Source organism: Centroberyx gerrardi, chromosome 9 (genome assembly GCF_048128805.1).
Source record: "Centroberyx gerrardi isolate f3 chromosome 9, fCenGer3.hap1.cur.20231027, whole genome shotgun sequence".
NCBI classification, from domain to species: domain Eukaryota; kingdom Metazoa; phylum Chordata; class Actinopteri; order Beryciformes; family Berycidae; genus Centroberyx; species Centroberyx gerrardi.
The window spans coordinates 10,418,356-10,430,475 of NC_136005.1; the positions used below are offsets into that span (position 1 = coordinate 10,418,356).

General features: G+C 42.8%; 1 protein-coding gene across 1 annotated transcript in view; it reads left to right on the plus strand.

The window, feature by feature from the left end:
* hsh2d (hematopoietic SH2 domain containing) overlaps nt 1–12,120 on the plus strand; it is a 75,903-nt gene that overhangs the window by 21,301 nt on the left and 42,482 nt on the right. The window lies entirely within an intron of this gene.

The following is a 12,120-nucleotide window of genomic DNA, read 5'->3' on the forward strand; positions in this document are numbered from 1 at the left end:
CTATTCAGTGTCAGTATTTGCTCAGTAGATTCACAGTCAAGAGAGTTTCCTTTAAAGGGTTAATAAAACCAGCTGTAGAGAGGCTTTCTCTATTGTAAGCCCTTACTTGCGCTGCTACTATAGTATAAACTATATATTGTAATCGGCCTTTGTGTTAAATTACCTATTATTACAAACAATTACTGATAACCCCTTCTTACCTTTGATCAAAACACTTTTTGAGTTCGTGATTATTGGCGGCGATACTTGCACATATGGCAGCACAAGAGAAAATACCTCCACTAAAAAAATGATGTTTTGAAATTGTCATATTTCACTCTTCTAAACAATGGAAGGGATTTATAACAAAACTGCACAGAAATCAGTGAGATGCAGTGAGATTTCTATAATTTTCTGTGGCCTTTATAACAAGGTCAAATATCAATTTTCATGAAATGCAGGCAGAGTTCACATTTTCAGTCTTTAAACTGAGTGTGAGTTGATGCAGAAAGTTTAATCAAAACAGACAGAATACTGTAGAGTGTTTTTGTGTTTTATTTCATGTTAGATGTTAAGTGACCAGAAATGACCAAAGTAAACCAGTGCAGAGCGGTAAAATCTGCATCCAGAAGAGTTGTAGAGGTTTAGTTGCAGTTGTCGGGTTGGGAGACCTCAGTTTTCTAAGGCGCTCAGCAGAGGGAGAATTTTAAAAAAGTAAATTTTGCATAAATGTCAAAGCAAAACCAAAGATAGTTTCAACAATTGGTGAAGACTGTTGTGAATGCTGTGTAATATATTAGTTACAGTAAACTTCTTCTGCCACATGGTCATCAGGGGAAGGTTCCTGGCTGATTTCATCTTTGGCAGCACGTCTTTGGGTCTTCCTAATGCTCACTGTTTTAGTGTTAGTTATTTTACATTTAGGCCAATTTACCCATGCCTTTCAATAGTCAGAAAAAGTTTTCTGCAATATTCTGTAGCTGTATTCACAAAATGTGAATACACAACTCTCTTCAAAGTATCAAATTGAAACAGATCATTGTGCAATTTGACTAAACAAAATATCATTCTGTGATTGTTTTTGATGGTATTTCTGCATTATTATAGTTCAGAGAGTGACAAGAAATGGGGAGAGAGAAGATACAGCGTGCAACATTAGTCTCGACTCGATTTAAACCTGTGACATTGCAAGCACATGCCCCTTAATCCACTTTTCTACCAGGATGTTGAGCCTGGAATGTGTTTTTAAAACTTAGTGGTGGAAAGACAGAGTTTCTTGTTCAGATTTTCAGTTGACTTGTTTTGAATATATAGGCACTGTGTGTAGGAAACCTGTAGGCCTTCATATAGATTCCACTTGGAGGTGAAATTCTGCCTCTGGACAATGACCAATAGAGGGAGCCATAACATCATCAAAGGTTGGGAAGCAAACACATAAAGTTGGGTGCTTAATACTTCCATAGGTGCATCTCCGCATTCTGCAGGCCCAGAGGAGGGAGCTGCTCACACACCTTTATAAGAGTGATTGGTAACCTGTGTGATCAAGTGGTGAGAACAGGAGGGGACAAAGTGACACCACTACAAATGGAAACCAACAGTATTTCCTACCAGAGGCAGAAGAAGACTGGGTGGAGATCAGCACCCAACACCTAGTGCCTCTCTTTCTCTGACACTGCCATTAAAAGATTTTTTAGCATATGCAGAAATATAACAAGTTAAGTGATTAAACTGATTTTGAAACAGTATAGGATCCCCGTCACCAGCGAATGGGAAAACTATGGACATAATTGTGCATATAACAGCTAATATATACACATTTTATACCAAGGAATGGTATCCATATGTATGCAGGGCTACATAATAAATATGTGTGTGTGTGTGTGTGTGCGTGGATGTGTGTGTGTGTGTGTTTCTTGTTTGCTTATACTGCTGATGACAAATGACCCCTTCAATTAGGTCTCTAAATGCAGCCATATGTTTAACAGTATGTGGGCGAGGGAAATGGACGACCTGCTCCCAGCTGCCGCACTCGAGCCATGAAACTTAATTTACTTCTGGGATCAACAGGAGAGACGGTCATGGATAATCACCATCAACCCGCCTCAATACCACACACACATTCCCATCATATTATTTGTATCTATATGTTATGTGTATGTATGTCATTACTTTGCCCATTTATATTTACATTTTTGGCATTTAGCTGTTGCTAGTATCTAAATTGACTTGCAATGACTGCGACATTGTAATAAGCTCAAGTTACTAGATCACTAATATTACAACCAAAAATAAGGGATGCAAGGGTCAAGGGTCACGGTGCCCAGACAATAGATGTAATAAATATTTTTGTGACTTTAAAATGATCTTATATTATCTTATATGGTATGAAGTACTAGATAAAGAAATAATAGTCAGGGAGAAATTATAAACTATTTTTTTTAAAGTAAGACATGAGCATGATCTTTACAAGTGGAGGAGGAAGATATTGTTGTGGCGGATGTGATTTTGTGGAAAGATAAAGGTAGGGGAGAAAGAGACGTGAGGTGTTTCTTCAAGACTTAGACGTTTTAAAGTCACAATGAAACGCCATTTTGAGAGTGTCTTGCTTCCTTTATGTGATGTATTTCCTGTTGAAACAGGATATTGGGGCGGGACATAATGCGGGGAGAGATCATTCAAAAGCGTAAACCAATGGGATATCAGTTAGGGAGAGACACACAGTTTTACTTGATGGGAGGGGCGGGAATGTTAAAAAATCTGTGATGGTTTTATTGGTTGGAATTTTTATTTACGCCAACTGGTCACATCATGAGGTCACCATTAAAGAAATACTGTTTTCCAGGAAGTAAAAGTAAGGGGATTTTGTAAGAAAATGGCATTTATTGTTAAGTAGGTGTATATTATGGCATTAGGTAATTAGCTAACAAGGTGGAAAAAGTCATTCTTCATTTCATTGTGACTAACCTTACAACAGAAGTTACAACAGAACCAGGAGGGAAAAGAGTCGAGGCTGGGCGGGCCGATGCCCAGGTTGCCCAGGAAGGGAAAGCTGAGGCTGGTCATGGTCTGGAAGTATGAGGGGGGGTGGGTGGGGGTTGGTGGGGTGGAGTTCCCTCAGCAGTCTTCTACACCAGCACCAGGACTGTGACTTTAATGTGAGCAGCCAGTGGAGGGAGCACAGGAGGAGGGTGAGAAGGGAGAATTTAGGGAGGTTTAAGACGAGGCGGGCTGCAGCATTTTGGATGAGTTGTTGGGGCTGAGGAGAGTTCTCCAGGAGCCCAGCCAGGAGGGAGTTACAGCAGAGCAGATGGGAGATGACTAGAGTCTGGATAAGGAGCTTGACCCAAACTCGAATGTGTCTCAGCTGTTAGATTTCCTCCAGTTCAAGTGAAATTTGACAATAGCATTCAATAGCAGGGATTCTCCTCACCTCCCCGTCTCCTTTTCCCTATCTCCTCTTCCCACATAATCCAGGAAGGGTGTTGATCACTCATACGGTGACCTTTGACCTCCGCCCACTATGTTGGCAGCAGCAGCAGCAGCAGCAGCTCACGGACCACTTAGCCTGGCTATGCTGGCAGCTAGCTATCAGTAGCCTATCAGTAGAATGGCTGCGGGATAACGTCATGCATTCTTCCTGCATGGGCTCTTGAGTGTGGCACCAAGATAACCTCAGCAATACTGCTTTGTTAAAATGTTAACAGGTTTGCCCTTGGATACTTTCCCTTGTAGATGTGAGAGGAAAAGGACTGCGGGCCGGGGCAAGGCTGTGTAATAATACAAGGAGAAGCCAATTCCTTGAACCATACTTTGAAATATGCAGCATGGAGTATGAACAGAAGGGTTAAAGTTAAGCTGCAGAAAAGTATAAACTATACAAATATCGATGCATTTAGCTATAATAACACCTGAGGTAAGCCCTGTACAAAATACACATTTTATTATCTTTTCAATAAACAAACCTCCTTATTCCTCTCTGTCATAGTACCAGGTACAGTGAGAAACTGAATTCTGCAAGTCTCATCTCCTTCATTTATTGTCTCCATTTCTGCTTCCTCTCTCCGTCTATTCCCTTGGTCTCTATTTCCCCTCCTTTCCTCCCTCCTTTCCTTCCTCCCTCCCCTCTCATCCCCTCTCAATGCCCAGCCTCTGGGGCCGGTTATGAATGAGTGCGATGAGGTGATAAGCGCTCTAAATAATTGCTGCTAGATAGGCTCTCGTTACAGCCATTCAGCGGCATGGATCTTTATTTACACATCCTCTCTGAGCGTTGTCAAAGAGGCAAATGTTAAGCCAGATAACAGAGGGCAGGATGAGGCAGCGCTGACACTTGGACACACACACACACACACACACACACACATAGACATAAATGCGCTGTGTGTGTGTCTGTGTGTTCGTTGATGGAGAGGGCAATAAAGAGAACCAAGGGTTGAGTTATCATGTTATTTTGACCTTCGTGTGGCAGTGCCTGGAGCAGCAGTGACATAATGTAATGTCTGTAGGGGACAGACACACACACACACACACACACACACACACTCTCTCTCTCTCTCTCTCTCTCTCTCTCTCTCTCTCTCTCTCTCTCACACACACACACACACACACACACACACAAACCCAATGTTTTTGTTGCTATTAAGTAAAAACCCTGAATCCAGCAGCTTTTGCTGTAATGAACCAAAAGTTAGATGATGAACTAAAGTTAGGAAACATGCATAATCCTCCTGACGATGCACATTCATTTCCCACAACGTTCAGCTGAGTTCACGGATAAATCTTGTGTTTACAATTCCTTCATATGTACAATAGTTTTTCCCAGAGAAGAAGAAACGCATGGGGTCTGTTTCCCACACTCCGCTCCTTAATGTGACTCAGAGACAAGGGAGCAGACGGACAGCAGGAATGTTTCTCATCTCTGTGCCACAGCTCACTGACTCTGCCATAAAGATACAGTGGTGACCTGAACTAATGTGTGCCTATGGTCATAAACGCTCTGATAGTGAAATGTTATGAAAATTGTCTGTTATAACAAGCCACATCGCATGAAAGTGGTCATAGTCTTACTTCATAAATGATTATCGTAAAGAAGGAAACGATGAGAAAGAGTCAACTCTTTTTAAGTTTTCTCGCAGATTCATTTCTTTTGGCTTTTCTTGCTGTCTTTCCTAAGTTACAGACTCACGCCCAGCTTTTCCCCGTCTCTCTGTAGCTTTAAATGTGGCTATATCTTAGCCCTATTCCCTAGCGAGCAGAGTTTTGGGGAGTTTTTTACCTTAAAAGGCCATGTGGAGTGGAGTGCTGGTTTCCTGTGGGAGGGCTTTCCTCTCTCTGACTCTGGAGCTGGGGGCCTGGCCCGTCCTCATCCTCCCCCCCTCCCTCTCTCTCTCTCTCTCTCTCTCTCTCTCTCTAACTCTCTCTAACTCTCTCTCGCCTTCATTCTGCCACTCCCGCTCCCGCTTACACACACACATACGCACATGTGCACAGGCACACACACACTTTTTTCCAGTCCCAGCAAAGTGGTGAAATCCATCCACAGCCAGATGTACGCAGCATGCATATGTATGTGTGTGTGTGTGTGTGTGTGTGTGTGTGTGTGTGTGTGTGTGTGTCTGTTCGATGCTGACCTCCTTACTTAACAGAGGGTAAACACACGGTCACACAGGAAAACAAGGTAATGAGAGAGAAGGGGGTGAGAGAAAATAGTCAGAACAGGGAGTAGACGAGAGAGGGAAGTGGGAAAGAAGGGAAGAGGGTGTTGAGACGAATGAAGGGTGGGAGAAGAGAGGAGGAAAATGAGAGGGAGAGGGCGGAAGTGTGGAGCGGTGATAACGATTACAACTTCCTATGACTGCTGAAGTCGCTGACCGTCTGCGCTCACAGCATCCTGTAAGTCAGTGAGACAGTGAACCATTAAGTCAGTTATAGCTTGTCAGTCGGTCGGTCAGTCAGTCAGATAATAAACGAGTCAGAGGGATGTTGTCCTTATAAGGTGTGTGCTGCGGGCCAGGCTGTGTACTCTGGGCCGCTGCCACAGGTGCTGGTGTGTCATCACCACATGTCAGCATGAAGCAACGACTATCACACACTGTACTCAGTCTATCTCTCTGACCATGTTTCTGTCTGTCTGCACCCCTCCCATCCTCTCTCTTTCCTCAGGTGTTAATGTGCCATCGTCATTATGATAGGATGGAGTTACAGCTCTTCCTGTGCTGACTGTCTGTCTCTGTCTGATTGATATTCAAATGGGCTTTACTGGCATGAAATACATAGGCACTTACTGCCGAAGCAACATATACAAATACAAATTAAAATGATAACGACAGTACTAACAATAAAAGTAAAAACTAGTTCTCAGAACGATTCACAAAACACATTACCAAATAATCATTAAAACAATTTGTCTGATGACAGTGGTGTTTTTAGGCTTTCATTGTCTCTGGTCTTGAACTATGACAGGTAAAGACATAGAGTAATATGGCATGCTCACTTCTTTCTTTCCCAGAAAATCTAATATATTTTATCGCTTAGGGGAAGATTTTCAGACTCGTGGTGAATTGCCTCTGTCTGTTTCTGTCTCTCACCACAGTTGTTGGTGTGTCATCCATAAATTAGACTGGAATGTTCTCACTTATTTACACAGAGGAAGTCGTTGCATAATCAGAAATTCACAAATAGTGGGTCATAGCACCATGTAAAAACACATTCATTAATCATAATTAATGAATTTAGTATATGTTACATTGGAGCCAGGCTTCTCAAACTTGTTCAGTTTGTGTCTTAATCGTCCCGGTGCAACATAGGTCACCAGCCATAGTTTAAGAAAGCGGTCATTTGTCAGATTCTGAAAATGTAAAGTGATGTGGTGAACTAATGTGGTACACACAAAAAAAAGACTCTCTCTCTCACACACACACACACACACACACACATGTCACACTCTTGATTCTCTGATCTCACCACCTCATGTGTGAGTGATCAGATTTCTGTTCATGTGCCCTCCTTTAATTCTCACCATCTCAACCTGAGCCACAGGTTTGTGTCTCCAGGTGGCCGGAGGACAATTCTCCGTCAGCACACTGACTTATTGTGTTCTGAACACTGAGTTACTGAGCTGTGGAAGTATTTCATTAAATGAGGTGGAAATAATGGAACCAAACAGAAACCTGATGGACTTGTCCCTTTGACTGAGATTCATTAAATCTAAATTTAAATTGTGCAAAACAACACGAGCATGACACACATGAAGCCTAGGTCCCATTGAGTTCATTGCACATGCAGATACACACACACACACACACACACACACACACACACACACACACACACATACACAGCATTTCCACAGTAAATGATGAGAGGAGGGTAGAATTGTGTAACAGTATAATGTGAGCGTGATGCATTGATATGAGATCCCTTCGATATCACATCATGACACAATGTGTGTGTGTGTGTGTGTGTGTGTGTGTTTGTCTGGTGTTTATGATTGCACCTTACTAGCTTACGACCAACAATGACGTACTGTACTTGCCCCAGAGCTGGAGGAGAAGTTCTGACATGCAAACTCGCTTGTGATTGGTTAGCTGTGATCCAAACATCTGTGACCGGCCTGACGAGGGGAGGAGGAGGGGGGGGGGGGGGCGTTCATGACGTCATTGCAAGCGACACTGAAGCTGGTCGTCATAAAGGAAACATGTGCTTCTGCTTGTACAGGCAACAGGTTACAGAGGAGATGCAGCTCACTGTGTGTGTGTGTGTGTGTGTGTGTGTGTGTGTGTGTGTGTGTGTGTGTGTGTGTCACCAGATTCCAGGTGGTGCCCTGTCTGAGGTGAATCATGAGGTAGGTTTGCACCCTCAGGCTGTAGGTACTGAGCTCACACGCACACACACACACACACACACACACACACACACACCCTACATCCTAACTAGAACCAAGACAAAGAGAGACAAAAATGCAAAACTAACCTCGGTTTCTCCTGGAGCGACACAAGCTTCAGTTCTGATGCCCCTTTGTTTAGGGTTGGATTCAGGACACCGATCTTTTGTTTTTTTCAGCCCAGTCCTCCCTCTCTGCTGCCTCCACATCCTCCCCACCATGCTCCGTTCTACATCATAAATCAAAAACATATACACTTTCATCAGCTAGTCAAACTGAGTTAGCAAAATATTTCATGTTTAGTCTGGGCCCCTCTGCAGCATTTCTGTGGCCGAGCAGCAGTGAGAGAAAGCATACTTGGAACATCGGGAGAGGATATTAAAAACACTAAATTACACTCTTGAATTTCTTACTGAGAGGCTGGGTGGAACATGGAAGAATTCATATGTACAGTATGTCTGTTCTGAGGAGAGGCAGTACAGCCACGGCCTCCCAAATCAGATCGTCTGTCGCTCTCAAGGAGAAAGGAGACCCTGATTTCAACGCCACCAGAATTAGCATATTGATTCCCACTGACCCCCATACTGTAAATATACACACTCAGGTTTCTCCAAATATAGTAATGTTGTTCTGTGCTTATTTTAGGGCTCACTTGAAAATGAGATGTCAGTCTTAATCTGATTATCCTTAACAAAAACTTTCCCTATGGCAAAAAGTGTTAAACCCTGACTTTGTTTTATTTGGAATTTCTTCTCTTTTGGATGGGGTGATTTCCATCCAGTCTTCAGTTCAAACCCCATCACTGGAGACGGCAAACAGGCAGCAGAGGCTCGTTCACTAACACATGGTTTAATACTGCAGCTCTGACATAAAATCCTGCTGGCTTCGTCCAAATCCACAAAAGTGGTTCAGTGTTTGTCCTGCAACAAATCCTCGCTGACAAAGACAAGCTAAACAAACAACGCTGCAGTTTAGTGAATTTGTACTACATCGCTTGAGCTTGATGCTAAATAATATGAAGCCGAACCGCACGACAAGTGAATCCAGTCTAGACCCTCAATCCTAGATCCCGGACAGATTTAAGCACATCTCTTTTTATTCTCACAGTGGATAGCACTTCTCTCTCAATCAGAAGCAACTGTTTTCATTGTGAAATACCTTGAAGTCATAATAACGGCTTACGACACTCTCACCACAACAACAGAAAACACTTGCTGCACATTAAAGTGTATCATCGTTCAAGCTGCACTCATCTCCAAAGCTTGCCAGATACCAGATCACGGCCCAGCAGTCAGCTTGTCAGATTAACCAAAGCGACTGCTGATTGTGCGGTTTGGATCAGCTGTCAGGCAGGGTGGCCGAGCATTGTGGGACGTTTCCTGGCCCGTGTCCCCCTGGCACGGCAGAAGGAGGGACAAATCCGCCGGGTGTGCGACAGTTTTGCACCTCCTCCACATCCTCCACATCCAGACCACAGACACCTCGCACTCACATCAGCGGCTGTAAACGGCACAAGTGTAGAGTTCCAGGGTTTCTTTGCACTATTCCTAATTCCCTTACACCTCATAAAACCTGATTGGAGAAATCTCTGGAGGAAATCGGCCGTTCATTTCATCCTGACTTTTCTATATCTGAGTGTTTTTGATGGGAAAGGGAGCAGATGTATGAAATCAAGGACTGACGGTTTATGATGGATAGAGACAGGGAGGGGGATCAGAGAAAACACTAGTCCACATTCCACCATCCATCAATTAGTCTTTCTAAATAACACTATGCTATGTAATACAATCTTTAGCTCTCCTTCTTCAGAAGTAATTCTTCAGACCTCCGCCCTCTTAGAATGTCAACAGGATTTATTGTAGGTGTGTAACAAGGGTGGAAGTTACATTTACTCACATTATTGTAATTTGAGTATTTTTTTAATACAGTAATTTTACTTTTACTTAAGTTTGTTTTTGCCGAAGAATTGTACTTACACTCTAAGCAACAGAAACTGGACCAATATAAAAATTGGCCAATTGTAGAGCCATTCGCAGACAGCAAAGAAGAGAGGAGTAATCTGGCTACTTGTTTGTGCACTTTATTTTGTAATTTCCAATTTTTCTAATAAAAGGATTTGGTTTGAACTCCTCTCATCCTTTTAGAATTGCAATAGAAAAGATCATATCTAATTATGTTGTCTTTTCTAAAAAGTGACACATTTTAAATGAGCTATTTACTTTTACTTCAATAGATTTCTACAACAGTACTTTTTACTTCTACGTAAGTAAAATATCAGCAAGTAACAGTTTTTCTGCTTGAGTAAGACCTCTTACTCTGTAGTCCTCTTTCCACCAGCAAGGTGGATGGTGTTATATTATATAGCAGTAATACCTGAGGGGACATTCCTAACTGTGGTTATGGGTACGATGGTGATGCAACAGGTACAACATGGAGCCGAGTACGGTCAGTTGCACCGAAGTACTCATAAGCACAGTGAAGTACGTCCTCAAGGGCCTTATGGATTATATATAACATTAATAATTGCATGTGTAGTGTCTGAAAAGCTTTCTTTAAAGCCAAATTCATACATAAGAAAAAAACCCACAGAAGAAATAAAGAATGATCACTAGCTAGCTCCCTGGTTGTCACAAGAGAGGGCAGAGCAACAAATAAAGGAAGGCTAATGGTGCTTTATGGGAATTAACAGCCAGGTTGGAAAGCATCTTTGACCAATCACAATGCTTGGCTGAAACTACCTGTTGCGTAATTGGGTTTGGATTGACTGTGTGGATTACATGCACAGGTTTGACCTTCTTCAGAAGTAGCCTACACACTGGTTGAAGTTCTGGTGTGTTACAAAATTTCTCATAAGAGTAATTTTTCTTCAATACATTGTGGAGACTTTTGGTTTACCAGCTATCTGAGCAATGTCCTTTATTTTTAGATTGGTTAGATTGGTGAAGTGCAGCTGCCAAGATACTAAGCCACGGACAGACAGGATGAGAGTTAGTGTCTGGGGAATGTGTGTGTGTGTGTGTGTGTGTGTGTGTGTGTGTGCCACCGCTCAAGCACTAGAGGTTTTACAGTGTTTGGGACACTCTGTGTACACAAACCCTTAAGTGTCCATAACTGTAGAACCTTGAAATATTTGAATCCTGTGCTGCTATGTGAATAAGTGCGTTCAACTAAAGAATTTAAAATGTGTGTGTGTGTGTGTGTGTGTGTGTGCATACGTGTATATGTATGGGTCCCCTCCCTCCAGGCTGTTACACCTTTCTACATCCCCCCCTATAAATGACTGCGGACACAGATCTCCATTGTTCACATCAAGCCTGATTCTCCCTGTTTCACCCCTCACTCACCAGACTCAAATATCAGGTGTGCAGAATCCAGAGCTCAAATTTCAGAGGTATTTCATAACCGCTCAGAACTTCTGACACTTTTTTTTTCTGCTGCCCTGATAATGACACTTTGATGGTTATGAGGCATAACCCTAGCTGTGTATCCTATAACCATATAAGCAAAACAGCTTGGTGAAGCCATGATAAAGCCACTAAGTTGTGGAATGAGGAAGCTGCAGACTGGCACATTACCTCTCTACCATTAAGTTTGAACTGTACCACGCAAAAAAAAAAAATCTCAGTCCATTTAATCCCTAATTATCTTTGTTTGCACACTTGTTAATTCTGTTTTCCATAGCAAGCCAATTTCCCCTGTTCCTTTCATCCCTCATCATGGCCTCTGGTTGGGTAATCACACTGTAATAATCTTGGTGAAGGGCCGATCCATCAAAGAAAACCTCTACATCACTCTCCTCCGGCCCGCCAGGACGAGTTAAGTCCCCTGACATAACAGTGGACTTTGAAAACACTTCCAGCTATAGTGTTTAAATATTTTGACAGGGGAATTACAGCTTGGCGACTCTCTCTCTCTCCCTCTCTCCCTCTCTCAAACACTCTTTATCTCTCAAACTCTCTCTCTCTCCCCCTGTTTTGCATTATGCTCTCTCTCATCCTCTCAAATATGCGTGCTCGCAGTGCCTTGAGTGTGAGATGCGTGCGTCAACGGGACTCTTATCCACTTGGCAGGAGGTTAAATGTGGAAACGGGACCTGTGCTTCTCGCTCCTGACTGATCTCCGGCTCTGCGTGAAAAGGCAGCAACCCAAATAAGGAGATCAGCGGCGGTCGAAGAGTGAGTAGAGCAGAGCGGAGCAGAGCCAGACCATTCCTTAGAAAGGCCTGGGATGAGTGGTTTGATAGGGTGGAGTGTGTGTGT